The sequence below is a fragment of the Athene noctua genome, chromosome 2, assembly GCF_965140245.1.
Source record: "Athene noctua chromosome 2, bAthNoc1.hap1.1, whole genome shotgun sequence".
Classification (NCBI taxonomy): domain Eukaryota; kingdom Metazoa; phylum Chordata; class Aves; order Strigiformes; family Strigidae; genus Athene; species Athene noctua.
The window spans coordinates 102,419,824-102,443,729 of NC_134038.1; the positions used below are offsets into that span (position 1 = coordinate 102,419,824).

Consider the following 23,906-nt stretch of genomic DNA (forward strand, 5'->3'; position numbering starts at 1 on the left):
TAAACAGAAACTAGCAGGTACCCTTAACTGAGGAATCACAGGCAGTATCATCTGTGCTAAAATCAATGCAGTGTTAAGGCAGCTCTTGAGCTATTCTCTCCCAGCTATCAAGGTAATGCAAGCAGACACTTCAGAATTTCTAGGGAGACATTCCTTGCCAGGACTCCAAATAAAGCAGTCTAAATAACAAACAGGTCTACTAAGAAGTGAACAGTTCAAAGCAGCGTTACTCATGCAAAGAAAAAGTTAGTTTAGTCAAACTCTCAACTCCCCCATGTAAAGGATCCTAGGTAGATACTTGACCAAAAAACGCTTCTGTAAAAGAAAACACAGGCAGTGTTTTTTTTCAGAGAACAGTTCTTCTCAAGGCAAAGTATCCTAGTCAATTTGCTTTGACCTTCATTACGTGACTTGGTAATGACTTTCATATTTCAGATGCCTATCTAGATATGATAGAAATGCTGCTGACTTGCTGCTCTTGGCAGGTTTCTTACCACACAATTTTATATGATGAAGGACCATCTTGCTTTTTTCCCTTGCAAAGGGAAGAAGAAAGTTACTTAGACATGCTACTCTTGCTAAGGCTGACTGAACTAGAGTAGAAACCCTAGGTGCTCAGCAGCTGGAGTTCTACCCTCTGAGAAAGGATCTTTTATGGATGGCATGTCTGTAAAGCACAGAAGCAACTGGACCGTGGTCTGCAACTTGTATTTTTGTGACTGACCAATAAACCCCTATAACAGAAGGCGGCTTGGAGGAGATGGGAAACAGCAACTTGCTCAAGCAACTCAGGGAATAAGATAGGGTGACTGGAGGTTGATCCACAGCTGAGTGGATCAACTGATGGTGTAAATTTTTCTCCCATTTAGTTCATTAAAGTGTGAATGTCTCCCTGGGTTAGCCAGACCAGCATGGAGGAAGTGACTATGTGGCTCAGCCCAATACAGAGTATAATAACAAAAGAATTTTGAAGAGAGCAACGGGCTTGAGCTGCCTTCAATCCCTGTATTCCTTCCCAGTGAGGGCGGATGCCCCGTGTTGCAATGGTGAGTTTACTGTAGAAACCAGTAACAGGAATCACACTGGTAGTGCAACTGAACTGCATACTGCAATTGCCATATTTTGCCAAGTGTAACGTACATATGCATTGTCCTTTCAGTATATTTGGGATTGCTCCACTAAATCAGAAATCCCATGTCACATCAAGTATCTCCAAATAAGTAAATCTGATATTAAATATTACACTCTCCACACATGGAATATCTGAAAGAACCTGGTCAGAGTACTGGACTCAGACAATTTCTCCTCAAGTCTGTGGTACAAAGGCTAACTCTACTCAAGTGTGGTGGTTTAGGCCCTGCCGGAACCCAAGACCACACCGCTGTTGTCCCTCCCCCACCCTTGAGCCTAATGGGGCAGGGAATGAAATACAAACCCTGGGGTTGAGATAAGGAAAAATAAAACAGTGTAACAAATAATATAAACTGAACAACAACAATAGCAATAACAATAAGCAGTAATAACAGTAAACAGGACAAAAGATATACAGATATACCACAAAGATACAGCAGTCCCATCGCGGGTACCATCAGGGACAAAAGCAACACAGAAACTGTTCCCGCGCTTGGGCGCCCGGACCTGATGTCAGCATGGTATTGAATATCCTGGCTGGAGCTCCCTTCCCATTGCTGGGGAAACTTAACCCTATCCTAAGCTGAACCAGGACATTGAGACATAAGGACCACAGAACATCACTAAAGCAAGAAAAGAAACCAATCCAGAAAATAATAAATTAGATTTAAGAACAAGTCCCAAGTACAAAAAGATAAGGCTTTGGGCAAGCTCCCTGCAAAACCAGGGAAAAAAACCCTGTTATTAACTTTCCAAAAGCCTGATACTTGATTTAAAATACAACTTGACTTTGTTCTATCCAACATCAACAGAAGTCCCCTTCCTAAGGCAGCTACAAAGCAGCCAGAACACTGAAGAGTAAGCTGGTCTCCCAATTTATTCAATTAAAAAAAAGTTTTCTTTGATCACAAGAAACAACTGTCACCAAAAAAAACATACAACAACACTACACTGCTTCTACTATGACACTATTTTGATATCTGCAGTTAGATGTTCTCTCAGGAAGCAATTCCTGACAGAATACACATAGCTGTGCTCCCCTGTAGTGAACAGGACTAATTCAGTAAGGCTTCACCTTAGAAATAGCAATAGGTTGCCTGGATGCTTCTGGATACTACTTCTATGATACAAACTCTTCAGCAACAGGGCCATTTTTTACTGTCTTGCATTTCCCAACTGCTCTTCTGTCCTTCAAGCACCAACTATAAAGTTAGCTGGCTTCGGAACAGGCAGAAAGCCCAAAAGTTCTTATTTTTTTAAGCCAAGTCATTCCAAATGTCCTGCCCAGAATGCAGCCACCAAAATGGCTGAGCCCTGGGCAGTGTCAGGGTACAGTACCATCAGCAACTGATCAGAAATGAGCACTTCAGTGTAGGAGGGGAAGAGTGTTTAAGCCAGTCCTGAAGGTCCCACAACGTGGAGCATCACCTCTTTATTTCACTGTAAAGGGAACGCAAATGAAATAGTTTCATTTTGCACTGAAATGAACTACGCAGACTCAAATGATCAATCCACAGAATGGTTGAGGCTGGAAGGCACTTCTGGAGGCCACCTTGTCTGTACCCCCCTGCTCAAGCAAGTCAGCCTAGAGCTGTGTCCAGACAGATCTGAGTATCTCCAAGGATGGAGACTCCAAAACCTCCCTGGGCAACCTGTGCCAGTACCTGGTCACAATGAGAAAGTATTTCCTGATGTTCAGAGGGAACCTCCTGCATTTCAGTTTGTGCCCACTGCCTGACGGCCTGTCACTGGGTACCACCTGGCTCAATTTTCTTTACACCCTCCCTCCAAGTATTTGTAAACACTGAAGAGTTCCCTCCAAGCCTTCTGCATGCTAAGCAATCCCAGCTCTCTCAGCCTTTCCTCACAGGAGAGAGATGCTCCAATGCGTTAATCATCTTCAGTGGACTGTTTCCCGTAGCTCCGTATCTGTCCTGTACTAGGGAGGCCAGAACTGGACACAGTACCCAAGGTGTGGCCTTAACAGTGCAGAGTAGAAGAGAAGAATCATCTCCCTTGACTTTCTGGCCATGCTCCTCCTATTGCAGCCCAGGTGACCATCTGCCTTCTTTATAGCAATGGCACGATGCTGGCTCATGGTCAACTTGTTGTCCACCAGGACCCTAGGTCCTTTTCTGCTAATCTGCTTTACAGCTGGGTGGCCCCCATGGAGTTGTTCTTCCCCGTGAGCACTTCCACTTGCTGAATGCCATGAGGTTCCTGTCAGCCCATTTCTCCAGCCTGTTGAGATCCCTCTGGATGACAGCACAACCCTCTGGCCTATCAACCACTCCTCCCAGTTTTGTGTCATCAGAAAAATTGCTAAGGGTACATTCTGCCCCATCATCAAGATCATTAATAAAGATGCTAAAAAAGACTGGACACTGGGGCACACCTCTAGTTACTGGCCTCCAACTAGACTTTGTGCTACTAACCATCATACTCTGTGCCCAGCCATTCAGCCAGTTTTCAATCCACCTCACTCTCTGCTTATCCAGCCCTTACATCAACAGCTTCTCTACAAGGATGTTATGGGAGACAGTGTCAAAAGCCTTACTGAACTCAAGGTAGGCAATATCCACTCCTCTACCCTCACCTACCAAGCCAGACTTCTACAATGAAATGACTAAGAGGTTGGTAAAACATTACTTCCCCTTGGTGAATTTATCCTAGCTCTCACCTATGCAGGCAGCTGAAAGTAGATGACTTCTCAAGGCTTTCCAGCTGAACACACTAGCATACACCTGCCCATGCTGATCATCTGCACATTTATTCTAACACATTACTAAAAGCGATTACTTTTATTTACTGTTTTAATTCAAAACATTAAAACTAAACCAGAGTATTATACAGAGCATACAATTTTTATAAAAACTTCACCTTTCAACAGTTCTTGGAATGTTTATGTTGCTTTTGAGAGTAAGAACAGAGGAACACAGACAGGACGGACAACCTAGTAAGCATTTCCAACTTATTAACACATATACCCCAAATACCTCAGTAGACTAAGGGGGAGGGAGGATATTATTATGGTAAAACCATTATTTCACACACAACCTTTCTCTCCTGTTTCTGTGGAAATCTGTCTAGATTTAGAAGTTGTTAGCCACCAAAACTTGTGATTTGCAGAAGAGCTCGTTACTGAAACTCAAGGTTTCTGAGATACCATGCATTTGCTATAACCTTCACTCATTCCCAGAAGCAGCCAAATGGACCAGATGCCCAAGAGAGACTTTAGTCCTTTAGCCTAAGGAAATATGCGTCAGGCTCAGTATCAGAACATCACAAGGACAGAATTAACCCCAACAGAAGGCAGAAAAATAATTTTGTTTATTTTATAGGTCTTTTGCCTCTGCAAAGCCAACTTTACTATCTCACTGCCACTAAAAGGAGCCAAGTAGCAGCTTCTATATGCTACAGAAGAGTTGACTGAGGAGTCCACATGCTTAATTCTAGCAACAGTAAGAAAAACACTGAGAGACCGTGCAAACGATCCAGACTTTCGCAGCATTACCTGTCCTGAGTTCAGAAACACGAGTACTTGCAGCAAACAGTTATGGATTTTGTTTTATTTTTAATTTATATTAAGAAAATATGGGTTACCCAAGCTACAAAATGCCAGACTTTAGACTGTATGCACAGTCTTCACTGAATCCTTACAGGACACACCATGGGAGGATACAGTGACTGCACAAAAGCAGCACTCTGTCCTCTCATTCTTCTTTGTGACTACATATCTATTGATGTTTAATTTCCACATAATAAAAGAGCTTGCGCTCACTGAGAAACTAGCTTGCATGTCCTGATACTAGCATCAAGCTCAGACACAAAGCACACCGCAGTCATTACTCAGTGCATAGTTTCTGATCCACAGATGAGAACATGACTACCAGAAACTGCATGCTTTCTTAAACAGTTAAGACAGTAAAGACTGCTGCAGTGTATGCATGCAATGCTCTTCTTATCTTACCCATGATACTGTACTGTTCCCCACAAGTGAAAGTTTCATCATACAAACACAAGAAACATTAAAATTTAAGAAGGTGGCCAGTCATGAAAATAACTAAGGCCACAAGATTAATTTTCTAGCTGAATCTCTACCCTTCACTAATATCACAAAGCCTGTTATTTTTGTAACAATACAGACAGCACTGCTGGTAATGGACTTTGGAATTTTTTAGCTCTTAACAGTTCAAGCCTGATTCGCTCTCTTAGCTAGACGAGGGACGACAGCCTCAAGAAGCGTATAGGCAGGTATGGTGAAAATATATGTATTCTACATATATTGCCTTACTCTGAAAGCCATGTTTTCCTGTTCCAGTTGACAGATTTTAGTAGTGCACTACTCAACAGAAGGGGAATTCTGAACTGATCTCTCAATACAAGCATTTTGATATTACAATGTTTTAAACATACGCAGTTCGTGATCAAGACTGCAGCATCTTTTGGTAGATAACACATGAGGTACAACAGCTTTTCAAGGAAAAGTTCCCTTCCTCCAACTCAACTCTCACTCTGCATTTTAGTTCACCTGGACTTTAATGCAGACTCAAGCAACTTTTTCCCTTAGAAAGAGGAAGGGGTCAGCCAAGCAGAAGTTTATTGCCACCTCCTACATAACTAGGCCAGGGCTATAACAGTAAGCACATCTACAGACTGAATTACCTGTATCTGGGAATACACTCAAATTCTAAAGCTGCAGAACAGCCACCAGTGTACGGCAGTACACTGGCATTCTACAAAAGGCGTAGCAGAATCCCATCACGCTAACCAAATCAGAGACAGGAACAAGTGGTGTCATGAAAGCAGACACGAGTGCAACGCCAGACAGTAGTAGAAACCTCCAGAAGAGCGAGGGCCCTGAATGCCGGGCCCAGTCCCACTACTGTGGGTGGGAAAGGGAAGCAAGGGCTTCTCACCTCCTTGCCCTTCTGGTCATTAGCACAGCTAGGCAACATGCTAAAAGAAATACTGAAACAGCATCTGAAACTCAAGCCACAGCCCTATTTTTGAACTGACAGCATCTCCTTACAAAAAGCAGGATGGCTGGGTAAATTAACACATTACTAATTTGGCAGTCCTACACGTAATGAAAGTGCCTATATATATATATATATACAAACATATACATACACACACATATATATGTCAATGTTTCTATTAAACATAATACAAGGAAATCCACCCCTCATGAAGAATGAAAATGAGTTATTTCATCAGCTAGCGTACTTGCATTAATACCTGAGCCAGTTATTTAACAGCTGAGCATTAACACTGTGTTGATAATACGGAAGAAAAATAGAACTTCATGACAGTAGCACTTGTCTCTAATAGCACAGAGTAAAACTCAGGACGCGTGCAGGCACTCAGAATTCTAACATTAACAGGTACTGCATGAACACATATCATCAAAACAGCCACAGGTTAGGCATCTAAATGAAGGGTGTAATTTTCAAGCCCTTCAGCAGATGTGGAAGGTATCAGTCACCAATGCTTATGACCTGTGCAAAGTCACCTTTCCCTCTCACACAATTTTCTAACAATAAGTACCTATACTTGAAAACAAAAACATGACTACTGATGGAAAGTTATTGCAGCTACAGGATATAGTTATAATTGCAAACATGTGTCTGCTTTATTCAGAGGGGATCCCACAGGTCTTGTTGAAGGCTGATACTAGATTGGCATTAGGTCCCAACTCTAAATCAATTTCCTCAGTGAAGTTCAGGGCACTAACAGCAAGGTAATGGTAATAAAACCACAAACTGAATAGCTGAAAATACCCCACTGTGTTATACTGGATGGACTGAGTGCTCCACCAGTTCCACTGACACCCACAGCTGTCAACTGCTAAGTGACACCAACTGGACAAATAAAAACAGAACAGCAGTTCCTCATAGAAAGAGTAATTTTATTCTACAAGATTTAAGTAGCCTTTATTACAACTGCTGTGGAGAGAGCAAACAACAGCAGAAATCCTAAAGGTGAGACACTTAGCTGGGGTATATGGTGTCAAGAACTATCTACAGGGAAGAAAAAAAATATTTTAAAAACACCACTGAATGGTGGAACTGCTCTGCTGAGAAATTAAAACACTATTATTCATGTCAGGATTTACATCATATTATAGTATACAATAATAAGTAGAAAAAGGTCAGAATAATTCAGGATTGTTGCTACCTAATTTGCCACACAGACATCTGTATAGCCTTGAGGTCAGACAGACCAGGGAGGGAGGGAGCACCCACTAATCAAAACGAACCTCAGTAAGAGTTAGTACCACAGAGCGAGATCGTCAGACATCCGAGCGCCCTATGCTCCTACACTCATAGTCCAGGGACATAGAAATATCTCCCCTCAGAAGAGAGGCAAATTATTGGACAATGACTCTAAAACAACATACTCCAGTTTCCATGTGTTTTCCATTTTCACAAGAACATGCCCTCCCTTATTCATTCTCTCTGCTATCATCAAATATGTACTCTGCAGTGAAAATTGAGGCCTGGAAAGGGAGAGCTTGAGGGAACAAGACTGTTTCTTGTCCCTTCCACAGCTCCGAGGCAAGACAAAGCATCCTTACATCCTCCCCTGGATTTTTATCTAACCTGTCCTAAGCCTCCCACAAAGGGTATTTTGGAATTTCTCTACCTACCTTCTTCCAGTATTTAACTATGTTTACAAACAGGAAAACAGACCCCAGAAGATTATCCAATGGGTGTACATAACATGAGCTTTGGATAGAATAAAGATTTAACAGACTACCTGGAAAGAGACACACACACAGAGAAGGTGGTACAAATCTTTTTCAGGCTTTCAGAGCTTAAAGTTATTACTGTCTGACGGTTGACTGAAGGCCCGTGTGACAAAGTTGTGTGGTCCCAATCAGCTTCCTAGTTCAAGCGTCATTATAACAGAAAACAATAAATAGAGCAAGCTGCACTGCACTGCACAGCAGGCTCCGACTAGATACCAAGACATCCTTTTGTGGCAGAGGTACAATTTGCAGGTGAAGGCTGGTGCTTCTAAAGAAACTTGACTAAATTATAAGGAGAATTAGAGGAAAGATAATCACATCAATAGTTTAAGCTGGATCACATAAGTACACAGAACACAAGAACTTACTTATTTTGCACTTGTTCAAGGTCAAAAATGACTATACTAAAACCATAACAAAATGTTTGCTACAGCACTGGGTAGAAACTAAGAGTATTTTTTATTCTCCACTTAGACTATAAGCCCTCAAAAATAAAAAGGAAATATTAACTGATTCAAATCATCATTGTTGTACTGCAGTTCTTGACAATTCTCCCTTAAGTGTCATTTCCCGAATTAAAGTAATTCTTGAAAAAGTCTCAATCTTCAGTAGAAGAAAAAAATTCTCTCATTGCTGCAGAGAAAGCCCTCAACTTGAATCCACAAGATTCACAGTCTTTCACAGATTGTCAAGACTTTAAATACTAGTGCTTTTTCCTTTTTTTTAAAAAAAAACAACACAAAACTTCATGGAACAGTCATGACCCCATTTAAGTGAGTGGCAGAATCCAGGAGATCTCATTTACCATACTTGCACCCTTGCAGTTGTAAATACTGTTATTCAATATTTAATAAAAAAAAAAAAAATCAACTCTTCCTGTAACTTGACTTCTACTTAAGCATCAAAGCTAATATTTGCAGATCCAGAGGACTCAAGTTTCTAAATATACTATGTAGGAACCCTGAATACTGATCTCAGAAGTGCTGAACACAGTCCAAAAGAAACTGTAGACACTCGCCATCTCCAAAACGCAGAAGCTATCTGCCATATAAAACACAAGGTTGTCTTTAAACAACAAAAGTTTACAACTTCAGCAAAAGCAATACCAGCTCCAGAAAGGGTAGTAAAAGCTCTTCTGTTATTCATTGTCCGATGCAATCTGAATTGTTGCAGTTAATTCAACTACTACATTTTACTTTGACATTGTAGCAGTAATAGTACTCATGATGCAAACACTGGAGTAAGGCAGTGCAAAACTACTACATTAAAATTTTTTTACTGCAAAAGTTCTCTGGAACCTACTTAAAATGAAAAGCAAACTTTCTGTTTTATGGCTTTCAGGTAATTGATATTACCTTCATTAATTAACAATACACCATACAGAAGAAGAAACAAGTCTGACACTTGAAGTCAAATAGATGTGCTAGGATTTTAGCTAATATTGTGGTATTAAAAGACTATGGTGTTATAAAACCAGACTTAGAAGTTATATAAGTGCATCCAGTTTATGATAACCTTCAAGGGCTGATCACAGACTGATTGGCAGACAGGCTCAAACAATGTAAGTACTAGTGTCAACAAAGCTAATTGACCATTTTTGAGATCAGAGTATTGAACAGCCAACCACTGCCTGAGATACAATCACACAAACTGCAGAAAAAAGCTTGTGTAAGGTGGTACAACAGTACAAAATTTTGCAAATAAAGTACATAAACACTCACTCCATCTGTGTCTTGTTATTTTATCACCTTCAAGAAAAGGCTCTTAATGCAGTTGGATGATGTACATCCATTTCTAGACTTGAAATCTTGTGTGTTGATATAAAAGCAGAGAAATAAGTAAATTTTCTTGGCCAAGAAAGGGATGAGGGGAAAAAGTCTTTTACACCCACATGTCCATACCAAGTTTTATGTCTGTCCACTGTTAGTCTCGTCTCCTGCAGAGAAGAAGCTTACCTGACCACTGTGTAAATAGAACCCTGGTTTTACTTACAGTATCCTTTAAGCCATCAACTGATTTCAACCAGAGAAGAACAGATTACCAGCAGGTAATTAAGTTCCTATCAGTTCTGTAAGAACAGCCAAGCCAGAGAAGGCTAAGCTGTCTACACCCAAAAACCATGTCATCCTATTTCCTGAAAATGGTGGCCCATGGGTCACAGAATCAGTGCAGTCTGTAGAAAGAGGCAAAAAAATGTAGAGGCACATTCAAAGACAATGGAAAAATCCTTGTTTGACCTCAAAACACAAATTCACAGAAATCTTCATTAACTCCGCTGTTCAGAAAACCATTTGTTATAAACAGGTAAAGCACATGTATGCACTCCTCCAAGATGCAAACTTCTGGAGCCCCACCTCAGACAACTGTGCACATTTTCTTTCCTTAAAATCTATCTACATTTAACCAGTGGAACTCCCTGTAACATGCAGAAGAGTTAAACTGTCCAAAGGTCAGATGTATGCAGGAAAACACATTAGGACAGAAAACAACCACTAAACTGCTCCTTCATCATTAACTGACAACTGGCATCAGGCTAACTGCACTCATATTACCTCCAACTGGATTGACTGAATTCCTATGTGCTAAGTACTGAATCACATCATCCTGAAAAATACTCAACAGTCATACCCTGACACCATTCAGAAAGAGATCAGGTACTTAAATGGACAAGCAACTATATCTGCAGTTAGATTATAAATTTGTACAGAAAGGCACTTCATGACAGAAACTGAAAGCTAACTGCCCGACAGTAGGAAGGATATCTCCCCATGGGTACAATATACATTACAGTGGTTCTGTGCTTCCTCTACAGCATTGAAATTGGAGACTGTTGGATACACAGCACTTGATCACAACTTCACCTTAATTGCCAATTTCCTATTAAGGAGAAATATTTAGTACCGCTATCAAAACTAGCGGACATAAAGAATCACCACATGCGTTCTTAAAGGAGAGATCTGTAAGTGAGGTCCATACAACCAATATGTGAAGAAGCCCACAGCAAGCCTACTTTATTCAACATCACTGAAGGTACAGCTGGAAAGGGTCTGAATGGCTCCACCTGAAATAGATACTGTGTCTGTGCATGTGGGGAGGAGAGGGCACCAGCTGTTTTTAAAGCATTCCTTACAGACATTTCACTATCAGATTCACAAACCTGTCCATAGAAACTCCCCCATCTCCACACCATTGAAACAAGCACCCTGCTCAGACAGCATCCAAAACCAACACGGTGAAAGGTCAACTGTATGCAAAACTGAACTAAACTACAGCATCTCCAGGTCACCAAAACCTCTTCACTCCATGCAGCTCATTAGAACTGACAGAGTTGCAGCTCACTGACAGGCAACTAGTTAAGATGTAATAGATTCACACTTGCATGTGTTTTCTGCAGAACCTGAGGCTTCAGCTCTCCCACAGTACTCCCTGAAGGAAAAGGTGCAGAAAGGCTCAACTGAACAAGCATCCCCAGAGTACAGCCTCCTCCACAGACCATGGCCATAACTCCAATTACCTTCAATAATGTAAAATCCAAGCTACAGAGCATCTTCCGTTGCCTTGTCCTTAAGGGAAAAGCATCAGCCCGTGAAGCTTATACACTGTGATGCACTCTCACCTTACCTGCACGATTCCAGCACACAATTTGATGTGTAACATGCCAAGCAGCTCAACCCCCATCATCTAAGCTACCAAAATGAGTTTGGTCAGTACTACCTATTAACTTTGTATTATGCCAGGTTTTTAATGATTCCAACTTGGCTCAAGACAGTGTCTAATTGTGAAATATCAACTGCAACAATCAACCTTGCTAAACACAAGGAGTGGATAATTAAAACAAACATGGAGTTGTGTGGCTGAGGATCAATCCTCTACTACAAACTACTATAAAGGCAAAGTCAGATACAGAACGTAAACCAAACAGTTTAAAGCTAGTGTATCTTATATCAACTCCACTATCTTGTCACACAGTCAGTATGAGGAACATGAGAGTGCCCATACAGAACAAACAGTGAGTAACAGAGGGCAAAACAGTTTGTGCTTCATTGTGTTCCCTCAACTATCTGACCATTCACAGGCTATCTGTGATATGCTCCTGAGAAGAGTCAAGGGAATGATAGAACTGTCTTCTGGTTTTGTGCAGCAATCGCAGTGTTGATAGTGCCCAAAACTGCAGTGATACAAAAATCACATATAGAATTTTCTTCTGTTTAAGCTCTGCTCAGAATTCAATCTGATAAAGCGTTTCACATACTACACCCATTAGCACCATGCTCACCAGTCACACATAAATACATGCTTTGGCTGTAACAAACACACACTTTGACAAAAGACTGGAGAGCAACTTGGCAAGAGTAATATTATTACATTCTTTGGACATATAAATATTCAAAGACATATACACACACAGGACAACACAAACCTATGATTTCTGAGCTCAAATCAGATGCAGCTAAACGCACATGCAAATGCAGGAAACTTCGCATCAAAACTGTTTGAGCCTTCATATCTTAAAAAATATTTTTTTTTATACGTATCTAGAATAAGCCTATCTACAAATTAAATACGAAAACGTATACACGCTCCCCCAAGGCAGCCCACTGTTGTTTCTCCGCACGCTCCCGGCCTAACAGGTTGCAGAGGCACACGACACACGTTCTGCCGCACGCAGACGGGTGAGGGAGGCCGGGAGGGAGAACTCCCCGAAGGCCGGATCATCGTCACCGCTGTCCCGTTAAGCATTTCAGCGCGATGCCCACAGCCGCGCCAGAGCGCTCCTTCTCCCGGAGCCCTTTACCCCGGGCGGACGGCTGCGGGTTGCGCCTCCCCGCCGACGCCAGCCCCTCGCCGGGAGCCGCCGCCCAGCGCTCGGCTCGGGCAGTGAAGTCACCCGGCGCCCAGGCGGGGAGCCGGGCAGCCCCGACTCCGCTTTCCAGCCCTTCCCCACCCGCGCCGGCACCTGCGGCCGCGCCCAGGCCGCGGCGGCGAGCCTACCTGGCGGCGGCGGAGGGCGGGAGCCAGCGGGGCGCCCACGGTCCCCTTCCTCTCGCCGGTGCTCAGCCCCGGGGAGCCGGCGCGGTGCCGGGGAGCCGGGGGCGGTCGGCAGGGCCGGGCCCGGCGGCGAGATGCCGCCCGCCTCCTCGCCGCTGCTGACTCAGGAGCAGGCGCCGTCCCCCCGCACACCTCCCGGGGGCGGCCGCCGCCTTCCGCGCAGCATCGCTGCCCAGAGGACCCCCACACACACACACCACCACCACCACCACGCACCGCCCGCCGCCGCCTCAGCGCTGAGGCCGCCGAGCCCGCCGCAGCGGAAGGGAGCCACACCTGCGGGCGGCGGCAGCGGCCCCGGGGAAGGGAGAAGAGGGGTGGGAAGCGGCCCCCAGGCGGGGACACGGGGTGGGTCCGACTCCATCCCAAGAGGGAGCGCGGGGCCTGCCCGCCTCCATCTTGAGGAGGGGGCGCGGGTGAGAGGCCGGGCGCAGGGGGCGGCAAACGGCGCCGCCCCCCGGCAGGGCGGTGGGCTCTAAATGGCGCCCCCGGCCTTGACTGTTCGGCGGCCGCGGCAGGGCTGGGCGCGCCGGGTCCCGGTTTCGCTGTCTGGTTCACCCGCCGCTGCCCTCCGCATCAGCGTCCCGCTGCGGTATAGCCGCGTTTTGCTCCGCAGGATTCCCCCAAGAGGGTTTTTACCTTTCCGGAGGCTCGACCTTGGTGCTGCTGCTGGAGATAAAGCAGCGAGAGGCTCACAGATCTTAAGGCCTTTAAGCAAAGGCTTTGGTCTGCCAAGGGGCCTCGACGGTGGGGTTTCTCCATCTCTGTACGGCCATGCTGCATGAAGGTCTCCAGACCTTTGCCACCCATATGGTTTCTGGATGCTCTGTCCCCATGCAGTGGTGTGGGGACACTGCTGCTCTGGGTAGGGGTTTCCCACCGTGACTGCCTGCACAGGGTCTGCAGCAGGAGGCTGGTGCCCCTCTGGCATCAGCTGCACTGGAGCAAGCCCCAGGCTACACATCCTCTTTCTGCCTTCCTTCTGATTCTTCCCAATTTTCTGACAAACTGGGCCGCGGACCTGATGCTGCTCAGCTGGCAAAGACCAACACCGTAATGACAAGTCTCTGAAGCCTCTGTAAGAGTACCCATACTTTACTCAGTACAGTCTCTCAAAATACTCAGCTTTGATTTTGCTCCATCCTAGTTCTTGCCTCGTTCACATTTTCTGCTAAGGGATTCCAGCATGTCTGCAGTCAGAGCATGCAGAAATGGTTTGTTAGATTCTTTGATTTTTAGAATTGTATCCCAAAATAATTGGCCTATTTCTATTTGGAAGAGGCATTTTTCTATTCAACACCAAAGTCCATGTGCCATAGAGAAGTGGTTTAAGTTTTCCTGTCTTAGCAACATTTTAAGCAAGCAATTTCATTTTCAAGTGAAGTAAAAAGCAGAGAGCTGTGAATTTAAAACTTTAATTGCAAAGATTTCATGCTGATTTGCACCAGCCTGTCAAGGGCCCAAATTCTGTTCCACCTGCTAATGATGCTAGTGTATTGCCGAGTTCTGCTTAGTTTAATGAATTGCCAACACTTGACTTGGGGTAAATGGTATTTTGCAGGTCCTACAGGATGATGGGGAAAAAAAATGCTCTAAAGATGTAAAAATGTTATCTCGTGAGCATACAATTGCTTTTACCTCCTCTTTTTGCCTTCTCTTCTGATTCCCACTTTACCAGCTTTTTTTAACAATGATCTGTATGACATTTCCTGAAGCTACTTAAATCTTCCTTGGTATGGAAAGCCCATAATTCATGTGTTTGCTCTGTAAAACAAGGAATTAAATCTCTCAACTGGATTACTTGTGAATATATATGAAGGAGCCTAAAGGAATTGTCTGTTGACATTTTCTAAAATATTTTTTTTGCTATGTTCTTAGGCCAAATTTATTGCTCAGTTTTTGCGATGTCCATGTGTTGGCTGTTTCAGCCAGTTTATGGAGACTGAAGTCAGCTTATTTGAAGTAAAAAGAATCATGCGAATTCCTAAGAATTATTCTGATCATGACACAAAAGGATCAATGAGAAGACTGCTGTATTTCTTCTGATGTTGATCAAGGATACCTGACTTTGAAGAGGAAGTGGGTGCAGAGAGAGGCAGCCCCATTTCTCCTGCCTGGCAGTCTTCCTGCCATCATTGTCCTCCAATGCTTTTGCATGGTTGTGTAATCCCAATTTTAGTGATTGTAAAAGCACCAGATATAGTGGCACAAATTTTTTTTTTCTTCTGCAGGAAAGATTATTCACTTGTATACTTAGTGCTAGCACTGTTTGAATGATCTGTGCAGGTATGCAAAAGGGTCTCTAACACAGCACAGCCTTAGGGAGACAAGTCCCCTACTTGTCCTGTCAGGATGTAACTCCCATCATCTTAGTGAAAGCAGGGGGAGAAAGATAAGAGCAGTCACTGTCCCTCTGTTTTCTTTCTCTGCACAGGAGGAGCTGATCCAATGCCCTTGACTTTTTTGCACTCAGATTGCATTCTGTGTTGAATGAATAAGACACAGCTAGTCCTACGCAAACACAAAGGCATCATAGCAAACTGCTCTCATTTGAGAAACCTGGCAGCAGCACCTGGTGCGTATTCAGTCTGCAAACTCCAGAATAGCTATGAAATGGCAGAACAGACCGAGAAAGCAGGTTTGCTGCAGTTGGCTGAGGCTAAGATATTTTCCTGCTGAGCCAATTCTTGCCTTTTATAGCACTGATGAACTAACAGTTTTAACCCTCATGAAATAATAGGCTCAGCATGCTGTAATGCTATCTGAAAATCATTAAAACTTCAAAATGTAGCCTTCTAGGTAAATGTTGATTTTGTTACCTCCATCTGCCTTTCCACAGTAAGTGCATTCATTTGATCAGACAAAAGCCTTGTGAAGCTGTCATCACCCAGGACAACTAACTCACTGCCAGACATCCAGGGGCATTTTGGAATCATCCGCTGCCTCCTCACCCCCATCACTGCTAAATAGCCCTTCTGAAGAGCTTGGTGCTGGGATGAGGAAGTCCTGGCCTGTGGCATGCAGGGAGGTTCCTCCCATGCTAGGGACCTGGTGCAGCCCTCCTAGTCACCCTGCACCCTGCTCTCCTTCTCCTCTTGCCTGGTTTGCTAAACCAGCTGCTTTGAAGTTTTCCATGCGAGATCTATTCCAAAATAAAGAGGTCTGGGATATACACTACTTTGGTTACCAATACTTAGCCTTTGTAAGATTGTATTGTGCTTTTCTGAAAATACCCTTTCCCCTCTTCCCATCTTAAAGAGTTAATAATCTTGATCAGTTCCAGTTTGAGGAAGTGTCTGCCAACACTGAGTAACAGGGTAGTAGTATTCACCTTCAAGGCATCTGAGAGAAATTTTTTCTGATTCCTCAATAATTGTGAGAATTTTTGAAAGCCACAATGAAGTGAGTTCCCCTTCTTGGTCATATTTGTCCAGCATTGTCAGTGATCACATGTTATTTTTGCTGCCAGTTAAATCTTCTACAGGTGATGTCTGAGTAGGTTTTTATTAGCTTCTGTTCCACTAGCGACAGTATCAGGAAATCTAGTAAGAGTGCAAAAGAACAGTTATGTGGTATAACCCTTTTCTTCTTTCTTTTGTTGAACTATGTTATCTTTCATTCAGGCAGATGCATACTTTTACCCTTTTTCTTAATCAAAAGTTTTTTAACTACAGTAGGTCTTTAGTAGGTCCATTTCTTGTCATGTATGCATGAATTCATAAATAATGATACACAAGTGATTTTACTGTGGGTTGCTGCATACACAGTATTACCTTCATTTCAATTGTAATTTAGCAACATTCCTGCCTACTGCATCTATTGTTTAAGCCTCCTGTTTTCTCAGCTGTTACTGAAATGGCAGCATTGCACTGACAGCTTTTCTGTTGCTGGGGTTCTGTTTTCTCTGAGCTGATGTCCCACAACATGCCTTTTCTCCAAGGAATAAAAAGATGCCATCTATGAATCTTTATTTATTAGTCTTTTTTGTACTCTTTAGTGAACACAAAGCCTGGAAACTTTAGCCTAGTGAAGTTAAATGGAGTCACTCTGTAATCCCTGCTTGGGGTTTACCTGCACTAGGTGTTTCAAGACAGCACCTACATGCACTGTGTCTTCAGTAGGATTTTGTATTGGATTGCCTGGTGCTGGGTAAAACACACCAAAATACAAAGAAGTGATAACACGACATTTGTGGAGATTTCCAAATCACAATGAGCTGATACAGCTGAAAATTGTGCCAATTACTCATCAAACCACACCCATCAGTTTCAGTGTAATTATTCCCATATTTATTCTCTCCTTGTTGAGTATTTCCATTCTTTACATTGTTTTAACTTCTCAGTTAAGATCTATAGGGCAAGGAATTTTACTTTGTATACCAACCGTAACAATAATTATGGTTTTACAGGTGTTGTCATAATACAGGTAATTGTATTTGTATTTTGATCTAGTAATTTTGGATAGGTCTTTTTTGTCCTTGTATCAAATTGGCTTCCAAACTTTTGTATGCTGTGTGATATTTATAGTTTTAATCTTCCATGTACCTCCTCTCTGTAAAATAAATTTTTATTAGTTATGGCTTCAGATTACTCTCTATAGTTGAGAGCATAAATGTTTTCTAGGTGTATACTTTTAATCATGATAATCTGTTTTTTTGCTGTTACTGTGGTTTTCCTTTTTTTTTTTTTTATCCATCTATTTATTATTTACCTCCATGTTTAACATGTCCTTATTTTGTTTTATGTATTTCTCTTTTAGTAATTTCAAGCTAGTTTGATGTAGAAGTGTTTAAAACTTTGCCTGGATTGTCAGAAGTTGCTTTGATATCTGAATTAAAGTATTATATAAAATAATGTTTCTGATAGTACAGAAGTTCCCCAAGGTCCATTGTTGTAACTGATTATCAATAGGAGAGAATTATCACATTTTCTTACATTCCCATGGTTGTATAAGTCCTTTAGGATATATAGATGCCATAATATCATATCACTGAATCAGGAAAATAAATGAAATTATAAGATGTATCCCAATAAATGTTCTGCTTGGTTTTACTTTGCTGATTTTATTCCTTTAAATATTTATGATGTTTTCTTACAAGTGTTAGTTGCCATATTTAGCAGCTATTTTACCTTTTTACAGCAATGGAAGAGGCAAATTGATATAAGGGCTCTGACTTGATTGTCAGCAATTTGGATACTTATTAAGTGGTTTAAAGTGTATTTAATTAAAGATGTAGTGCTTGCTTAGCATTTAATAGTCGGTAAAACATTTAGCATTTATGCCCTCTTAATTTTTAAAAAAATATGATTGCTTTTACTGTAGTTCAGGAAGAGTTTTAAAAGCTGTACACATTGTTTCCTCACTCTGGAAGAATGACTAACCACTAATTGCACTGAATGTAATCTTCTTGCCTGTCTTTATAATTAGAAAAATTAATTGGCCCTTACAGGGTGTTATGACTTTGCTTGTTCCTAATAAAAATATGACGTCCCCACTCACTGTTTCAAAGGTTAAAAAACACTGCTGATCAAAGGAGGGATCCGTTAGTCAGTGCTAGAGATGGATCCATAGTTTAGGCATTGTGTTAAGTCACAGACAGGTGTAAACTCTCTTTTTTTTTTTTCTTTCTTCCCTCAGTTAAAAAGTTATCCTACAACATCAGCCATTAGCTTTTTTCTTATGTTTCAAAATAGGCCAGAAGGTGCCCCCATAAACAAAAGTAGCCGTAATGCAGGAGGCCACATAAACTAGTGTTTCTTTGACAAAGTGTGAGTTTATTGTGCTTTCCCTTTATCCAGGGTCCCTGGGAATGTTAAATTGCCATCTCTTGTCTTCACCTTCCCCATGAATCCTCTGGCTGCAACTACTGAGGAGCAGAAGGAGATGTAAGTGGTGAAAGCAAACCTCATGACATATCTTTCCTCTTAGTGAGGAAGAAGAGAGCATGTGCTGGCATTGTTGCTTACAGCCAGCTGCAGGAGGACAGGAAAGACTTGCACCAGCAGAGTTACTGTTACAGAGAGAGAACCTCTCTTGCAGTCTGAAGTGAACTGGTACAAAAATAACTCCTTAAAAATACCAGTAAATATTATTTCATACCACTGGTATCATTTAAATCACAGCCCCAGTTCTCATATCGACGCAAGAGTTAGGATTAGACTTGAATGTTGGTACAAGAAAGCATTCTTTCCACCAGGTTCAGTGCAATTTACTTAGCACTGAAATGTTCCCAGTCACTTAAACTGGGGGGAGTAATTTGATTCAACATCGGATTAATTCCTTTTAAAAACACACATAGGCCAAAGGAGTATAAAAAACACAGTATGGCAACATGGGAAACCATGAGTAAGGTTAAACCCCGCTTTTCTCAATCATCATCATTTCCTTCAGAGTTTAAGCAAACACAAAACCTTTTCAAAATTAAAAGAAAAAAAAACACCCAAGTACTCTTTCTCCTGCTGGTATGTTTGAGAGCTGTTCTGTAAAAAGCAATATGTATGTATCTTAGGATTTTATGTGCTTTTATTTATTTGCGAACATAACTGAATAAATCAAGTGCTGAGTTTTCTGGCTTAGCTTTCATGAGACTTCACACTGATGTTTCTAAGCTGAGTGTTAACTGCTGAGAAGCTTTTTGGGCATATGGAGAGTAGTTCCTTTAAAATACTATGGCAATATTATTGCAATTGTCATAACATGGCCTTCAAGAAGATGAAAATAATTAAAAGCTCTGTTTAGATGTGTCTTTTCTTTATGGCTGGGCAGCTTGTTGAGGCCAGGAGGTAAGCAGGGCTTCTGATCTAGGAGGAAGGCTTACTTCACACTGACTAACCCTCTCCTCAGTCCCAATGATCTCGGTGATCTGATATGGGTACTTACATGCCATGACCTGCTGCAGCAGAGAGGTGTGCAGCTGCATGGCCATAGGACATGGGCAACCTATTGCATAAGTACAATCAGCCCCAACTGACTGTGCCCTGGAGGGCACAAGGCATTCATTGCTCAGCAAGGCCAGGCTGGCAACCCCCAGGGTGGGTGTTCAAGGCCCCAAGGTGGCAGAAGGGTTGGGAGAGGTGTGTGGCGACACAGAAGTTGGGACTGGGGCTCTTTCCTGTCTCATCCCTGAAGCAGTCTTTCCCTTATGTTTTGCAAGTCTGTTGCTGCTGCCTGCAGTAGTTAATTCTCATAGTATTAATCAGTCCTTACAAACAAGTCAGCTGTGGAAACAGAAGAATTAAACACATTGACATAGTTTACACACAATTAGAGTAAAATGACTGGCCCTGCTGCCTTTCTGGTTTCTCAGCTGGCTCCATGACCTCCAGTCCATGGTGGCAAAGGTACTCAGCCAGAAATGGCCCTGCGAGGCCACCCTTCCAAAAAGGAACAACCGGCTGGAATAGGAATATTAAAGCAGACAGAAGTTTTGGAAAAAAAACCAACATTGTCATCATGGTCCATTTTTATAATTGTATCACTGTACTCTTTGTAGGGAGTGATGGAGGGCCTGGAACAGACAATCCAAGCTATTTGCAATTAGCTGGGCTGAGCTTCAAGTGTTTTTATATCTCACAGTGGAATTTTATCTTGAGCAGAATCTTTCACATAACACTCATTCTTACTCTCTTTTATATTGAAGAGCTGCTTCTTCAAATCACATGTCAAGTATTTCTTACATAAGTGCAGTCAAACCTAAGGTTCATCTAGTGCAGTGCCCTGGTCCCATACCATTGCCGAAAATAGATGGCTAGGGAAAAATATACATGATAGCTTTAACATCTGACCAGCGTCTAGCCATATTTGTGAGCTTCTTGGGGTATTTCAGTGTCTGCGTATTTCTAGTCCATGAGTACCCAAATTCCTTCTGAACCTGTGTTAGCTCTTTGTTTCCATACCATCTGTCAGCAAAAAGATGCAAAGCTCTAAAGCTTCAAACTCCCACAACTTGGTAGCTGACAGAAAGCATAGGGAGGTTGAATTTTCAAAGAAATGGCTCAGAAGAGGCATCAGAAAAGTGTGATTTCCTAAACACCCACAACATGCACTGTGCAGCATATTGTTGCTTTATACAATTTTCTTCAGTGTTGCTGAAATTCTGCAATATATTTTCTCTGTCACTAGATCTACAGTATTGTCTATGCAGCTATTTTCCAATGCACAGAAGCATGTTTCATGGATTAGAGTGCAACTCTTCTACAAAGGTGGTTTCAGCCAGCTCTTGAATAATGAGTCACATCAAAATCCTGGGCTCAAAAGATCCCCAGTGTTGGAGTTAAAACATCCGGATTTTAATGTCCAGGACAACCTAAAGATAGCAAAGATTTAGCTCTATACTTTATATCAACACTTTTGACGGTGTTACTAAAATGTTTTCTGCTTGGCTCAGGGTGTTTTGGGGACTAGCTTTCACATAAAGCTTGCTACTTCCTAATGAATGCTTTATGTTTATAACACTGGTAGCTTAAGAAGTCATTTCCCAACTATAGTTAATAGAATTGAATTTGGTCCTAAATAAAGTATGATCACTATAAATTTGCAAATCCCATCATGAAGTTTAATCAGCTGGCTACTAGCATTCTTAATCAGCTAACAAAGTGAAAATGCAAACTTCGAGGCAAGTCAGTAAAATGTGTTTTAAAAAAGGAAACTAGGCAATTTGACAGAAGAAAAATACCGAATTATGTTAAAAAAACCCAAACAACCTTTCTTGTTCTGCAACTAATTAGACTCCTCTCACAGATTCTGTAATATTTTAGTATAAGAATGGTCAACCATTTAAAATTGCAATATAATATTTTAAAAGGCAAATGCTGGTTCTCTGGAATTTATTTTCATATATGTTCCATTAACTTTATCTGACTTTAGAAGGATAGTGTATGTTTCAGAAATGAAAGCAATTTCTATTTTTTTTTAAATTGTGGCATGTATTTTGTACACTAAAAAAATTACTGTCAATAGTGTTAATATGAAGAAATGACTAAAAATTGTCTGTATGGATTTAAAAAAAAAGTCTCTGTGATCAGATTTAAATATAGCATCTTATAAAAGGAAATAAAGAGATGTTCATTGACAAGAACAGTTCCAAAAAATTACAAGACAGAACAAAAACAATTCAAGATTTTATGTTAGATACTTGATACTCAGGATGTCTAGAACATCCATAAAAAAAGAAAACTTTCTCTTTCATGGGAGGAAAGGTATTTTTTATTCAGAATCTTATTATGGCTGAGAAATGTGATCTGTCATTTCGGACAGCAACAATATTCAGAAGCTTTTTTTAATTGTATTTTGCTTTGTCTTTTTAAGAGTAAATATTATAGCTACTAGGATGATATAATGTGCTATACCACACTAGCAATTTTTGATTTTTTAAACAATAAGAAGTGATACATTTTCAGCAAGTTGTTTTTATGGAGTCACATGCCTGAAAAGGATAGATATTCTTTCATTTTTTCAATTTGAAAGAACTGAAAAGCTTACATCTTAGAGAACTCTCTTCTAATAAAAATACAGAGGTTTATTTTTTAATATGTATGAACTGCAAAATTAAAAACAGCCTCTGTTTTTTACATGCAAACTAATGTAGATCAGTAAGGGTTCAGTTTCTGAATACAGTTCAATTGTTTCAGCTGTGTATTCTCCCCACAGTTCAGATAGACATACGAATGTTTGCATAAAGTTGTCTTTGAAATTTGTGAGCAGAAAAATGTAAACCTAGCTGAGTGCACTTCCTATTCTGTCCCTTTTTGTGTTTATAGGCAGTTTTGTCTCATTTTGTCTGTTAATTGTACAGTGCAGGATATTATCCCTGTTGATAAGGTAATATTGGCCTCGGATGTACAAAGCATTCCGCTCTGATTCGGTTTCCATTGGTCTGGGTTGGGATTCTATTTGAGAATACTATAGTTAGGATGAAGATATTCGTATCTTTGCCAGAAGGTACCCAAGAGCTTTATTTCAGGCAATGTAGTTATGGCATATACATTTTATGTTTGATAGTTTTGGTGAGCATCCTCTCCTTTCATAAAAAACGTATTAACTTGGTTAACTCAAAGAACTCCACTGAGAATGCCTTCAGGATTCAAATGCTGTGCCCAGAAGCAAGATTTATTACATATAACTGCCGCATGCACAACGACTACATCCCTCCAATCTTGACTTGTAGCTGCTGTATTTTAAAACAACTTGTATCCTTGGCAACCAATGTCGTGGAAAAAAAAATGCCAGAATCACCTGAGTAACCATGGAGACCAAAACAATGCTTATGGGTAATTGGATGACATAGGAAATACTTGATATTTAATACTTGGAGATACTAGCTTGAAATTAATCATTTGGAAGGAGTTATGTCTTACCATTATAAAACATGAAGCAAAAAGCGACATACAAAACAAGATAAAGAAAAATGAGATGTCTTTTCTCTGTAGCCTTTTCTTTTCTGATCACACTTAGATCAAGTAACTGAGTTCTGTTGTTCTGTATGTGTATCCACTAATAGCAGAGCATCTGTGCATTCCTGCACAATAGCTTGTATTGCTGGTTCACTGCACCAAATATACGTACATTCCTGTACCTCAGCACACAGATTACCATCATACAAATGCCGTAGCAAATGTACCCCAGGAGTGTATCTCTGAGGGAATAAAATATCCTTGCACTGTGAGGATATTCTTTAGCCGGTATCTGTTTTAGATGTCATTCAGGGAATTACCGAATTCTGATCTGGCTTTGATTTGGCTTTCAAATAAACTGTTTATGTCATTCAGGAGGCAAATTTCTGAAAGAGTCGTCAAACTCCTTAAAGTACTTTTGTAATGAAAAATGGCATCTGTTGCTGTTTTGAGTAAGAAGCTCAGATCAAGACTTTTGCCTGAGAAATGGGGAAAGACAGTCTGAAATAATCCTGAAAATCCTCTGATGTGTCTGGTCTCGTCTGCTCTCTACAGCTGCAGTAGAAAACTGCAACTGGCTT

At 41.4% G+C, this 23,906-nt stretch overlaps 1 protein-coding gene across 1 annotated transcript in view; it reads right to left on the reverse strand.

Annotated features, from left to right (window-relative positions):
- Positions 1–13,011, reverse strand: part of KIAA0319 (KIAA0319 ortholog) — a 64,314-nt gene extending 51,303 nt beyond the window's left edge. Inside the window, exon 1 of the mRNA XM_074899755.1 lies at positions 12,878–13,011. The gene's annotated coding sequence lies outside the window, so the exon portion shown is untranslated. The remainder of the gene's footprint in view (positions 1–12,877) is intronic.
- Between the last annotated feature and the right edge of the window lie 10,895 nt (positions 13,012–23,906).